The sequence below is a fragment of the Scylla paramamosain genome, unplaced genomic scaffold (assembly GCF_035594125.1).
Source record: "Scylla paramamosain isolate STU-SP2022 unplaced genomic scaffold, ASM3559412v1 Contig147, whole genome shotgun sequence".
Classification (NCBI taxonomy): Eukaryota; Metazoa; Arthropoda; class Malacostraca; order Decapoda; family Portunidae; genus Scylla; species Scylla paramamosain.
Genome location: NW_026973812.1, coordinates 42,501 through 56,894, shown reverse-complemented (window position 1 = coordinate 56,894; position 14,394 = coordinate 42,501). Strand labels below are relative to the sequence as shown.

Below are 14,394 nucleotides of genomic sequence, written 5' to 3'. Positions count from 1 at the left end.
ACGCAGATACGAAGGCGGGCAAGCTGAGAGAGAGGGAAAGAAAGGGTCTGAATGAAAGGGAGGAGTCAGGCCTGCAGAAGGGGAGCTTTTGGTATTGTTTACTGATTAGTGTGATAAAGTGTTGTGTTGTGTTGTGAGGTGCAGAGAAAGAGAGAGAGGCTTGTGTGGTGATATTTCATGTTGATGTACAGCAATATGAAATAGTTCTCAGGAGAGAGAGAAAGAGATAGAAATTAGTGACACACACACACACACACACACACACACACACACACAGTAATACTCTATAGAAACCTATTTCTTTCCTAATTTGTCTATCTCCATCTTGTTTTTCATTGTAAGTCATTAATGTTTATCTTGTATTGTCTTGGCATTATTAAAACATGAGGTATATTATTATTAGTGGTTGTAGTTTTGTATCACAACATTAACTTATATTAGTTTTGCCTGAAAATCTCTCGTTTTCTAACATTCTCCCATCCTGCAGGCCTGAGTCCAGACCGAGACCCAGAGAAATGTAAACAAACGCACCAGTCAGACTTGATATAGGAGTGAATTTGTTGCTTTTTAAAGCGGCAGTCGGTCTGTACATGTGTGAGGTGGCGAGGGGTGTCGCCAGGGGGCGGCTAGTAGCGTCTGCCACCAGGGAAATATGTAAAAACATAAAAAAGACGCTTCTCAAGAAAGGTAAGGCCGGTTGCAGCTTTTATTTTTTCTTTATTTCTTTCCATCAGGTTAGGTTTATATTAATTCAGTTAGTTAGGTTTGGTTAAGTCTCTCTCTCTCTCTCTCTCTCTCTCTCTCTCTCTCTCTCTCTCTCTCTCTCTCTCTCTCTCTCTCTCTCTCTCTCTCTCTCTCTCTCTCTCTCTCTCTGTGTGGTGCTAATGGTGCAGGAAGGCCTTGTCTACCTGCACCATAAGCCACTATACCATGCGTCACTGTACATTTAAACTGTACCCCAAAAACTTAACCTAACTGGCCCTCACTTAAAAAAAAATATATCGTTTTTTTTTCGTGTTCTTAATATTTCAGTGCTACAATACCACATCACTGTACCCTATGATGCTAATGGTGCAGGAAGGCCTTGTCTACCTTCACCATAAGCGACTGTACCATGCGTCACTGTACCTTAAAACTGTACCACAAAAACAACCTAACTGGCCCTCACCTGAAAAAAAATATCTTTTTTTTTTTTGTGTTTGCTTAATATTTCAGTGCTACAGTACCACAGCACTGTACTCTATGGTGCTAATGGTGCAGGAAGGCCTTGTCTACCTTCACCATAAGCCACTGTACCATGTGTCACTGTACCTTAAATCTGTACCACAAAAACAACCTAACTGGCCCTCACCTGAAAAAAAATCTCTTTTTTTTTTAACCTAACCTAACCTAACCTAACCTTACCTAACCTAACCTAACCTAACCTAACCTGACCTGACCTGACCTAACCTAACCTAACCTAACCTAACCTGACCTAACCTAACCTAACCTAACCTAACCTGACCTGACCTAACCTAACCTAACCTAACCTAACCTAACCTAACCTAACCTATCCTAACCTAACCGAGACATTAAAAATTAGTCACAAGGCAAAAAGACGATTCAAAGTGACTGACATACCAAGCAATTAATTAGTGAAATCAGTCTTTGTTGACTACTCCAAAGCCTTTCAGTTTGTCGACCTCAGTATACTGTTAGGAAAAAGTGCATTATTAAGACATTATTAGTGGTTGTATCACGGTATTTTATAATAGACTTATAACTAGTTTCCCCTGAAAATCTTTCGTTTTCTATCATTCTTCCATTCTACACGCCTGAGCCCTGACAGAGACCCAGAGAAATGTAAACAGGCACGAGTCAGACTTGATATAGGGCTGAATTTGTTGCTTTTCAGAGAGGGGCAGTCGGTCTGTACATGCGTGAGGTGGCGAGAGGCGTGTCCAGGGGGCGGCTAGTAGCGTGTGCCACCGTGGAAATATGTACAGACATAAAGAAGACGCCCTCAAGAAAGGTAAGGCCGGTTCCAGCTTTTATTTTTATTTATTTATTTCCATCCCGGCCTGGGACCCCCCCTTTCCCGAGTCCTGAGGTGTTGGGGGACGGCCCGGGGGTGCTGTGTGCCCGTGAGTGTACCAGGTGCTCAAGCTTATACAAAACAAGGAAAGTTTGAAGCATTTTTAGAGGGGCAGTCGGTCTGTATATGCGTGTACATTAATTTTGAGGTGTTCCTTGTCATCCCCTGTCACTCCTGCCTGCCTCTGTCACCTCTACCAATCCCTGTCAAGCTCTGCCAAGCCCTTTGTCACCTCTCAAGTAATGAGGTGGCTTGAGATGTGAGATTTTAAACAGAAGCCTTTGCTGTCACCCCTGCCAAGCCCTACCAAACCCTGTCAGCCCCCACCAAGGCCCTCTCAAGCCACCACTCAACCCCCTACCGAGACCTATCAGCTCTATAATCTGAAAAAAGTGCAGTGTCTTAGGAGGGATTGATTAAGTAAACAGTGACTTATGGCCAAAATGGAACTATATGGAGATTAAGTAGAGATTAGAATAGAAGCTGAAATTGAGCAGGATAGTTACAATCACAGACTTCCAACTTGCTACTCCTTGGTGTGAAAGAATCTGCAGGAAATTAAGTACATGGCAACTCCTGTTAGTCCCTCATGTGTTCTTGAAAGCAGACTGACAGATTCAGTGTGTGACATGCTGACGTGGGGGAAGGCTGTCTGGTGGCTGCTCTATGCTGTAGCTAACAAAATGGTTGTGTTTCAAGTGTTGTCATGCCTGGAAAGTCTACAGGTCATCATTACTAGTATAAATGTGTACTACAATGGTGAAATTTAGTGAAAAAATGTGCTGTTTATGTATTGGCAGGGAAAGATTTGTGCTCATCAAGACAATGATAAAAAAATTTTTATATTATTATTATTATTACTATTTTTTTTCTTTTACTTGTTTTGCTGTAAGATGAGACTACAATAACTGCCCCTTGATGCCCTATAAGGTACCGCCAAGCACCAAGGGGCGGCCACCACGGTGCACAGTGAAGCACGTCCCAGCATCCCTGTCACCATCTTTTCCCTGCCAATAATTATGCATTACATTTCCCAACTAATTTCATTCTAGTGCAACATTTCTACTACTAATGGTGACCTGTACACTTCCCAGCATGACCAGTACAGCACTTCAAACAAACACAGCCTTTTCTTAGCCACAGCAAGGTGCAGCCACGACAGACAGCCTTCCCTAAGTCAGCATGTCACACTGCATCCATAACACTGAGCTTCCAGGAACACATCTGGGGGACTGATACAAGTTGCTGTGTAGGTCATTTGTCCCAGCAGACTCTTTCACACCAAGCAGGCATGAGGTGGTAGTCTGTGCAGTGCGTCAGTGCTTGGAATTTTGAACCGGTCTTGCTGCATCTATGGCCCAGAGACCAAACACAGACCAAACAGAGGGCTAGCTGAACCTAACACAAACCAAACAGACGCCCACCAGAACCATACACAGGCCCACAGAACTAACTGACTGGCTGGCCGGCTGACTCGCTGGCTGAGTGACTGACTGACTGACTGACTGACTGGCTGGCTGGCTGGCTTGCTGGCTGGCTTACTAACTGACTGACTGACTGACTGACTGGCTGGCTGAGTGACTGATTGACTGGCTGGTTAGCTACTCGTAGTTGGGTGGCTAGCTGGTTGGTTGAATGGCTGACTGACTGACTGACTGACTGACTGACTGACTGACTAGCTGAGTGACTGATTGATTGGCTGGTTGGTTGAATGCCTAGCTGGCTGGTTGAATGGCTGACTGACTGACTGACTGACTGACTGACTGACTGACTGACTGACTGACTGACTGACTGACTGACTAACTGACTGACTGACTAGCTGAGTGACTGATTGATTGGCTGGTTTGTCGAATGGCTAGCTGGCTGGTTGAATGGCTAACTGACTGACTGACTGACTGACTGACTGACTGACTGACTGACTGACTAACTGAGTGACTGATTGATTGGCTGGTTGGTTGAATGGCTAGCTGGCTGGTTGAATGGCTGACTGACTGACTGACTGACTGACTTACTGACTGACTGACTGACTAACTGACTAGCTGAGTGACTGATTGATTGGCTGGTTGGTTGAATGGCTGACTGACTGACTGACTGACTGACTGACTGACTGACTGACTGACTGACTGACTGACTGACTAGCTGAGTGACTGATTGATTGGCTAGTTGGTTGAATGGCTAGCTGGCTGGTTGAATGGCTGACTGACTGGCTGACTGACTGACTAACTGACTGACTGACTGACTGACTGACTGACTGACTGACTAGCTGAGTGACTGATTGATTGGCTGGTTGGTTGAATGCCTAGCTGGCTGGTTGAATGGCTGACTGACTGACTGACTGACTGACTGACTGACTGACTGACTGACTGACTGACTGACTGACTGACTGACTAGCTGAGTGACTGATTGATTGGCTGGTTGGTTGAATGGCTAGCTGGCTGGTTGAATGGCTAACTGACTGACTGACTGACTGACTGACTGACTGACTGACTGACTGACTGACTAACTGAGTGACTGATTGATTGGCTGGTTGGTTGAATGGCTAGCTGGCTGGTTGAATGGCTGACTGACTGACTGACTGACTGACTGACTGACTGACTGACTGACTGACTGACTGACTAACTGACTAGCTGAGTGACTGATTGATTGGCTGGTTGGTTGAATGGCTAGCTGGCTGGTTGAATGGCTGACTGACTGACTGACTGACTGACTGACTGACTGACTGACTGACTGACTGAGTGACTGATTGATTGGCTAGTTGGTTGAATGGCTAGCTGGCTGGTTGAATGGCTGACTGACTGGCTGACTGACTGACTGACTGACTGACTGACTGACTGACTGACTGACTGACTAGCTGAGTGACTGATTGATTGGCTGGTTGGTTGAATGCCTAGCTGGCTGGTTGAATGGCTGACTGACTGACTGACTGACTGACTGACTGACTGACTGACTGACTGACTGACTGACTAGCTGAGTGACTGATTTATTGGCTGGTTGGTTGAATGACTAGCTGGCTGGTTGAATGGCTAACTGACTGACTGACTGACTGACTGACTGACTGACTGACTGACTGACTGACTGACTGACTGACTGACTGACTAACTGAGTGACTGATTGATTGGCTGGTTGGTTGAATGGCTAGCTGGCTGGTTGAATGGCTGACTGACTGACTGACTGACTGACTGACTGACTGACTGACTGACTGACTGACTGACTGACTGACTAACTGACTAGCTGAGTGACTGATTGATTGGCTGGTTGGTTGAATGGCTAGCTGGCTGGTTGAATGGCTGACTGACTGACTGACTGACTGACTGACTGACTGACTGACTGACTGACTGACTGACTAGCTGAGTGACTGATTGATTGGCTAGTTGGTTGAATGGCTAGCTGGCTGGTTGAATGGCTGACTGACTGGCTGACTGACTGACTGACTGACTGACTGACTGACTGACTGACTGACTGACTGACTAGCTGAGTGACTGATTGATTGGCTGGTTGGTTGAATGGCTAGCTGGCTGGTTGAATGGCTGACTGACTGACTGACTGACTGACTGACTGACTGACTGACTGACTGAGGCAGAGAGACAGGTAGGTGTTGGCAGGGTTGGTTTGGTTTGGAGTGTTGAGGTTTTATGATATTGTAGGGACAGAGAGGTTCAAAGCTTAATTAGACTTGTATCTTTGAGCCATGAGTCAGTAGAGAGGGAGAAAGAGGCAGACAGGCAGAGAGACAGGAAAAACAGGGAGGAAGAAAAGCTATTTGCACTGTACCTATAGGTCAGTATGGTGTAGAGTTGTATACTTGAATCAAGAGTAAATATAGACGCAGATACGAAGGCGGGCAAGCTGAGAGAGAGGGAAAGAAAGGGTCTGAATGAAAGGGAGGAGTCAGGCCTGCAGAAGGGGAGCTTTTGGTATTGTTTACTGATTAGTGTGATAAAGTGTTGTGTTGTGTTGTGAGGTGCAGAGAAAGAGAGAGAGGCTTGTGTGGTGATATTTCATGTTGATGTACAGCAATATGAAATAGTTCTCAGGAGAGAGAGAAAGAGATAGAAATTAGTGACACACACACACACACACACACACACACACGCACACACACACAGTAATACTCTATAGAAACCTATTTCTTTCCTAATTTGTCTATCTCCATCTTGTTTTTCATTGTAAGTCATTAATGTTTATCTTGTATTGTCTTGGCATTATTAAAACATGAGGTATATTATTATTAGTGGTTGTAGTTTTGTATCACAACATTAACTTATATTAGTTTTGCCTGAAAATCTCTCGTTTTCTAACATTCTCCCATCCTGCAGGCCTGAGTCCAGACCGAGACCCAGAGAAATGTAAACAAACGCACCAGTCAGACTTGATATAGGAGTGAATTTGTTGCTTTTTAAAGCGGCAGTCGGTCTGTACATGTGTGAGGTGGCGAGGGGTGTCGCCAGGGGGCGGCTAGTAGCGTCTGCCACCAGGGAAATATGTAAAAACATAAAAAAGACGCTTCTCAAGAAAGGTAAGGCCGGTTGCAGCTTTTATTTTTTCTTTATTTCTTTCCATCAGGTTAGGTTTATATTAATTCAGTTAGTTAGGTTTGGTTAAGTCTCTCTCTCTCTCTCTCTCTCTCTCTCTCTCTCTCTCTCTCTCTCTCTCTCTCTCTCTCTCTCTCTCTCTCTCTCTCTCTCTCTCTCTCTCTCTCTCTCTCTCTCTGTGTGGTGCTAATGGTGCAGGAAGGCCTTGTCTACCTGCACCATAAGCCACTATACCATGCGTCACTGTACATTTAAACTGTACCCCAAAAACTTAACCTAACTGGCCCTCACTTAAAAAAAAATATATCGTTTTTTTTTCGTGTTCTTAATATTTCAGTGCTACAATACCACATCACTGTACCCTATGATGCTAATGGTGCAGGAAGGCCTTGTCTACCTTCACCATAAGCGACTGTACCATGCGTCACTGTACCTTAAAACTGTACCACAAAAACAACCTAACTGGCCCTCACCTGAAAAAAAATATCTTTTTTTTTTTGTGTTTGCTTAATATTTCAGTGCTACAGTACCACAGCACTGTACTCTATGGTGCTAATGGTGCAGGAAGGCCTTGTCTACCTTCACCATAAGCCACTGTACCATGTGTCACTGTACCTTAAATCTGTACCACAAAAACAACCTAACTGGCCCTCACCTGAAAAAAAATCTCTTTTTTTTTTAACCTAACCTAACCTAACCTAACCTTACCTAACCTAACCTAACCTAACCTAACCTGACCTGACCTGACCTAACCTAACCTAACCTAACCTAACCTGACCTAACCTAACCTAACCTAACCTAACCTGACCTGACCTAACCTAACCTAACCTAACCTAACCTAACCTAACCTATCCTAACCTAACCGAGACATTAAAAATTAGTCACAAGGCAAAAAGACGATTCAAAGTGACTGACATACCAAGCAATTAATTAGTGAAATCAGTCTTTGTTGACTACTCCAAAGCCTTTCAGTTTGTCGACCTCAGTATACTGTTAGGAAAAAGTGCATTATTAAGACATTATTAGTGGTTGTATCACGGTATTTTATAATAGACTTATAACTAGTTTCCCCTGAAAATCTTTCGTTTTCTATCATTCTTTCATTCTACACGCCTGAGCCCTGACAGAGACCCAGAGAAATGTAAACAGGCACGAGTCAGACTTGATATAGGGCTGAATTTGTTGCTTTTCAGAGAGGGGCAGTCGGTCTGTACATGCGTGAGGTGGCGAGAGGCGTGTCCAGGGGGCGGCTAGTAGCGTGTGCCACCGTGGAAATATGTACAGACATAAAGAAGACGCCCTCAAGAAAGGTAAGGCCGGTTCCAGCTTTTATTTTTATTTATTTATTTCCATCCCGGCCTGGGACCCCCCCTTTCCCGAGTCCTGAGGTGTTGGGGGACGGCCCGGGGGTGCTGTGTGCCCGTGAGTGTACCAGGTGCTCAAGCTTATACAAAACAAGGAAAGTTTGAAGCATTTTTAGAGGGGCAGTCGGTCTGTACATGCGTGTACATTAATTTTGAGGTGTTCCTTGTCATCCCCTGTCACTCCTGCCTGCCTCTGTCACCTCTACCAATCCCTGTCAAGCTCTGCCAAGCCCTTTGTCACCTCTCAAGTAATGAGGTGGCTTGAGATGTGAGATTTTAAACAGAAGCCTTTGCTGTCACCCCTGCCAAGCCCTACCAAACCCTGTCAGCCCCCACCAAGGCCCTCTCAAGCCACCACTCAACCCCCTACCGAGACCTATCAGCTCTATAATCTGAAAAAAGTGCAGTGTCTTAGGAGGGATTGATTAAGTAAACAGTGACTTATGGCCAAAATGGAACTATATGGAGATTAAGTAGAGATTAGAATAGAAGCTGAAATTGAGCAGGATAGTTACAATCACAGACTTCCAACTTGCTACTCCTTGGTGTGAAAGAATCTGCAGGAAATTAAGTACATGGCAACTCCTGTTAGTCCCTCATGTGTTCTTGAAAGCAGACTGACAGATTCAGTGTGTGACATGCTGACGTGGGGGAAGGCTGTCTGGTGGCTGCTCTATGCTGTAGCTAACAAAATGGTTGTGTTTCAAGTGTTGTCATGCCTGAAAAGTCTACAGGTCATCATTACTAGTATAAATGTGTACTACAATGGTGAAATTTAGTGAAAAAATGTGCTGTTTATGTATTGGCAGGGAAAGATTTGTGCTCATCAAGACAATGATAAAAAAATTTTTATATTATTATTATTATTACTATTTTTTTTCTTTTACTTGTTTTGCTGTAAGATGAGACTACAATAACTGCCCCTTGATGCCCTATAAGGTACCGCCAAGCACCAAGGGGCGGCCACCACGGTGCACAGTGAAGCACGTCCCAGCATCCCTGTCACCATCTTTTCCCTGCCAATAATTATGCATTACATTTCCCAACTAATTTCATTCTAGTGCAACATTTCTACTACTAATGGTGACCTGTACACTTCCCAGCATGACCAGTACAGCACTTCAAACAAACACAGCCTTTTCTTAGCCACAGCAAGGTGCAGCCACGACAGACAGCCTTCCCTAAGTCAGCATGTCACACTGCATCCATAACACTGAGCTTCCAGGAACACATCTGGGGGACTGATACAAGTTGCTGTGTAGGTCATTTGTCCCAGCAGACTCTTTCACACCAAGCAGGCATGAGGTGGTAGTCTGTGCAGTGCGTCAGTGCTTGGAATTTTGAACCGGTCTTGCTGCATCTATGGCCCAGAGACCAAACACAGACCAAACAGAGGGCTAGCTGAACCTAACACAAACCAAACAGACGCCCACCAGAACCATACACAGGCCCACAGAACTAACTGACTGGCTGGCCGGCTGACTCGCTGGCTGAGTGACTGACTGACTGACTGACTGACTGGCTGGCTGGCTGGCTTGCTGGCTGGCTTACTAACTGACTGACTGACTGACTGGCTGGCTGAGTGACTGATTGACTGGCTGGTTAGCTACTCGTAGTTGGGTGGCTAGCTGGTTGGTTGAATGGCTGACTGACTGACTGACTGACTGACTGACTGACTGACTAGCTGAGTGACTGATTGATTGGCTGGTTGGTTGAATGCCTAGCTGGCTGGTTGAATGGCTGACTGACTGACTGACTGACTGACTGACTGACTGACTGACTGACTGACTGACTGACTGACTGACTAACTGACTGACTGACTAGCTGAGTGACTGATTGATTGGCTGGTTTGTCGAATGGCTAGCTGGCTGGTTGAATGGCTAACTGACTGACTGACTGACTGACTGACTGACTGACTGACTGACTGACTAACTGAGTGACTGATTGATTGGCTGGTTGGTTGAATGGCTAGCTGGCTGGTTGAATGGCTGACTGACTGACTGACTGACTGACTTACTGACTGACTGACTGACTAACTGACTAGCTGAGTGACTGATTGATTGGCTGGTTGGTTGAATGGCTGACTGACTGACTGACTGACTGACTGACTGACTGACTGACTGACTGACTGACTGACTAGCTGAGTGACTGATTGATTGGCTAGTTGGTTGAATGGCTAGCTGGCTGGTTGAATGGCTGACTGACTGGCTGACTGACTAACTGACTGACTGACTGACTGACTGACTGACTGACTGACTGACTAGCTGAGTGACTGATTGATTGGCTGGTTGGTTGAATGCCTAGCTGGCTGGTTGAATGGCTGACTGACTGACTGACTGACTGACTGACTGACTGACTGACTGACTGACTGACTGACTGACTGACTAGCTGAGTGACTGATTGATTGGCTGGTTGGTTGAATGGCTAGCTGGCTGGTTGAATGGCTAACTGACTGACTGACTGACTGACTGACTGACTGACTGACTGACTAACTGAGTGACTGATTGATTAGCTGGTTGGTTGAATGGCTAGCTGGCTGGTTGAATGGCTGACTGACTGACTGACTGACTGACTGACTGACTGACTGACTGACTGACTGACTGACTAACTGACTAGCTGAGTGACTGATTGATTGGCTGGTTGGTTGAATGGCTAGCTGGCTGGTTGAATGGCTGACTGACTGACTGACTGACTGACTGACTGACTGACTGACTGACTGACTGACTGACTGATTGATTGGCTAGTTGGTTGAATGGCTAGCTGGCTGGTTGAATGGCTGACTGACTGGCTGACTGACTGACTGACTGACTGACTGACTGACTGACTGACTGACTGACTAGCTGAGTGACTGATTGATTGGCTGGTTGGTTGAATGCCTAGCTGGCTGGTTGAATGGCTGACTGACTGACTGACTGACTGACTGACTGAATGACTGACTGACTGACTGACTGACTAGCTGAGTGACTGATTTATTGGCTGGTTGGTTGAATGGCTAGCTGGCTGGTTGAATGGCTAACTGACTGACTGACTGACTGACTGACTGACTGACTGACTGACTGACTGACTGACTGAGTGACTGATTGATTGGCTGGTTGGTTGAATGGCTAGCTGGCTGGTTGAATGGCTGACTGACTGACTGACTGACTGACTGACTGACTGACTGACTGACTGACTGACTGACTGACTGACTAACTGACTAGCTGAGTGACTGATTGATTGGCTGGTTGGTTGAATGGCTAGCTGGCTGGTTGAATGGCTGACTGACTGACTGACTGACTGACTGACTGACTGACTGACTGACTGACTGACTAGCTGAGTGACTGATTGATTGGCTAGTTGGTTGAATGGCTAGCTGGCTGGTTGAATGGCTGACTGACTGGCTGACTGACTGACTGACTGACTGACTGACTGACTGACTGACTGACTGACTAGCTGAGTGACTGATTGATTGGCTGGTTGGTTGAATGGCTAGCTGGCTGGTTGAATGGCTGACTGACTGACTGACTGACTGACTGACTGACTGACTGACTGACTGAGGCAGAGAGACAGGTAGGTGTTGGCAGGGTTGGTTTGGTTTGGAGTGTTGAGGTTTTATGATATTGTAGAGACAGAGAGGTTCAAAGCTTAATTAGACTTGTATCTTTGAGCCATGAGTCAGTAGAGAGGGAGAAAGAGGCAGACAGGCAGAGAGACAGGAAAAACAGGGAGGAAGAAAAGCTATTTGCACTGTACCTATAGGTCAGTATGGTGTAGAGTTGTATACTTGAATCAAGAGTAAATATAGACGCAGATACGAAGGCGGGCAAGCTGAGAGAGAGGGAAAGAAAGGGTCTGAATGAAAGGGAGGAGTCAGGCCTGCAGAAGGGGAGCTTTTGGTATTGTTTACTGATTAGTGTGATAAAGTGTTGTGTTGTGTTGTGAGGTGCAGAGAAAGAGAGAGAGGCTTGTGTGGTGATATTTCATGTTGATGTACAGCAATATGAAATAGTTCTCAGGAGAGAGAGAAAGAGATAGAAATTAGTGACACACACACACACACACACACACACACACACACACACACAGTAATACTCTATAGAAACCTATTTCTTTCCTAATTTGTCTATCTCCATCTTGTTTTTCATTGTAAGTCATTAATGTTTATCTTGTATTGTCTTGGCATTATTAAAACATGAGGTATATTATTATTAGTGGTTGTAGTTTTGTATCACAACATTAACTTATATTAGTTTTGCCTGAAAATCTCTCGTTTTCTAACATTCTCCCATCCTGCAGGCCTGAGTCCAGACCGAGACCCAGAGAAATGTAAACAAACGCACCAGTCAGACTTGATATAGGAGTGAATTTGTTGCTTTTTAAAGCGGCAGTCGGTCTGTACATGTGTGAGGTGGCGAGGGGTGTCGCCAGGGGGCGGCTAGTAGCGTCTGCCACCAGGGAAATATGTAAAAACATAAAAAAGACGCTTCTCAAGAAAGGTAAGGCCGGTTGCAGCTTTTATTTTTTCTTTATTTCTTTCCATCAGGTTAGGTTTATATTAATTCAGTTAGTTAGGTTTGGTTAAGTCTCTCTCTCTCTCTCTCTCTCTCTCTCTCTCTCTCTCTCTCTCTCTCTCTCTCTCTCTCTCTCTCTCTCTCTCTCTCTCTCTCTCTCTCTCTCTCTCTCTCTCTCTCTCTCTCTCTCTCTCTCTCTGTGGTGCTAATGGTGCAGGAAGGCCTTGTCTACCTGCACCATAAGCCACTATACCATGCGTCACTGTACATTTAAACTGTACCCCAAAAACTTAACCTAACTGGCCCTCACTTAAAAAAAAATATATCGTTTTTTTTTCGTGTTCTTAATATTTCAGTGCTACAATACCACATCACTGTACCCTATGATGCTAATGGTGCAGGAAGGCCTTGTCTACCTTCACCATAAGCGACTGTACCATGCGTCACTGTACCTTAAAACTGTACCACAAAAACAACCTAACTGGCCCTCACCTGAAAAAAAATATCTTTTTTTTTTTTGTGTTTGCTTAATATTTCAGTGCTACAGTACCACAGCACTGTACTCTATGGTGCTAATGGTGCAGGAAGGCCTTGTCTACCTTCACCATAAGCCACTGTACCATGTGTCACTGTACCTTAAATCTGTACCACAAAAACAACCTAACTGGCCCTCACCTGAAAAAAAATATCTTTTTTTTTTTAACCTAACCTAACCTAACCTTACCTAACCTAACCTAACCTAACCTGACCTGACCTGACCTAACCTAACCTAACCTAACCTGACCTAACTTAACCTAACCTAACCTAACCTGACCTGACCTGACCTAACCTAACCTAACCTTACCTAACCTAACCTAACCTAACCTAACCTAACCGAGACATTAAAAATTAGTCACAAGGCAAAAAGACGATTCAAAGTGACTGACATACCAAGCAATTCATTAGTGAAATCAGTCTTTGTTGACTACTCCAAAGCCTTTCAGTTTGTCGACCTCAGTATACTGTTAGGAAAAAGTGCATTATTAAGACATTATTAGTGGTTGTATCACGGTATTTTATAATAGACTTATAACTAGTTTCCCCTGAAAATCTTTCGTTTTCTATCATTCTCCCATTATACACGCCTGAGCCCTGACAGAGACCCAGAGAAATGTAAACAGGCACGAGTCAGACTTGATATAGGGCTGAATTTGTTGCTTTTCAGAGAGGGGCAGTCGGTCTGTACATGCGTGAGGTGGCGAGGGGCGTGTCCAGGGGGCGGCTAGTAGCGTGTGCCACCATGGAAATATGTACAGACATAAAGAAGACGCCCTCAAGAAAGGTAAGGCCGGTTCCAGCTTTTATTTTTATTTATTTATTTCCATCCCGGCCTGGGACCACCCTTTCCCGGGCCCTAAGGTGTTGGGGGACGGCCCGGGGGTGCTGTGTGCCCGTGAGTGTACCAGGTGCTCAAGCTTATACAAAACAAGGAAAGTTTGAAGCATTTTTAGAGGGGCAGTCGGTCTGTACATGCGTGTACATTAATTTTGAGGTGTTCCTTGTCATCCCCTGTCACTCCTGCCTGCCTCTGTCACCTCTACCAATCCCTGTCAAGCTCTGCCAAGCCCTTTGTCACCTCTCAAGTAATGAGGTGGCTTGAGATGTGAGATTTTAAACAGAAGCCTTTGCTGTCACCCCTGCCAAGCCCTACCAAACCCTGTCAGCCCCCACCAAGGCCCTCTCAAGCCACCACTCAACCCCCTACCGAGACCTATCAGCTCTATAATCTGAAAAAAGTGCAGTGTCTTAGGAGGGATTGATTAAGTAAACAGTGACTTATGGCCAAAATGGAACTATATGGAGATTAAGTAGAGATTAGAATAGAAGCTGAAATTGAGCAGGATAGTTACAATCACAGACTTCCAACTTGCTACTCCTTGGTGTGAAAGAATCTG

At 45.1% G+C, this 14,394-nt stretch overlaps 1 long non-coding RNA gene across 1 annotated transcript in view; it reads left to right on the top strand.

The window, feature by feature from the left end:
- Nucleotides 1–12,462, top strand: part of LOC135099559 (uncharacterized) — a 58,522-nt gene extending 46,060 nt beyond the window's left edge. Inside the window, exons 17-21 of the long non-coding RNA XR_010268117.1 lie at nucleotides 488–687; nucleotides 1,895–2,011; nucleotides 6,391–6,590; nucleotides 7,800–7,916; nucleotides 12,246–12,462. This is a non-coding gene — a long non-coding RNA (uncharacterized LOC135099559). The remainder of the gene's footprint in view (nucleotides 1–487; nucleotides 688–1,894; nucleotides 2,012–6,390; nucleotides 6,591–7,799; nucleotides 7,917–12,245) is intronic.
- Nucleotides 12,463–14,394: the final 1,932 nt, after the last annotated feature.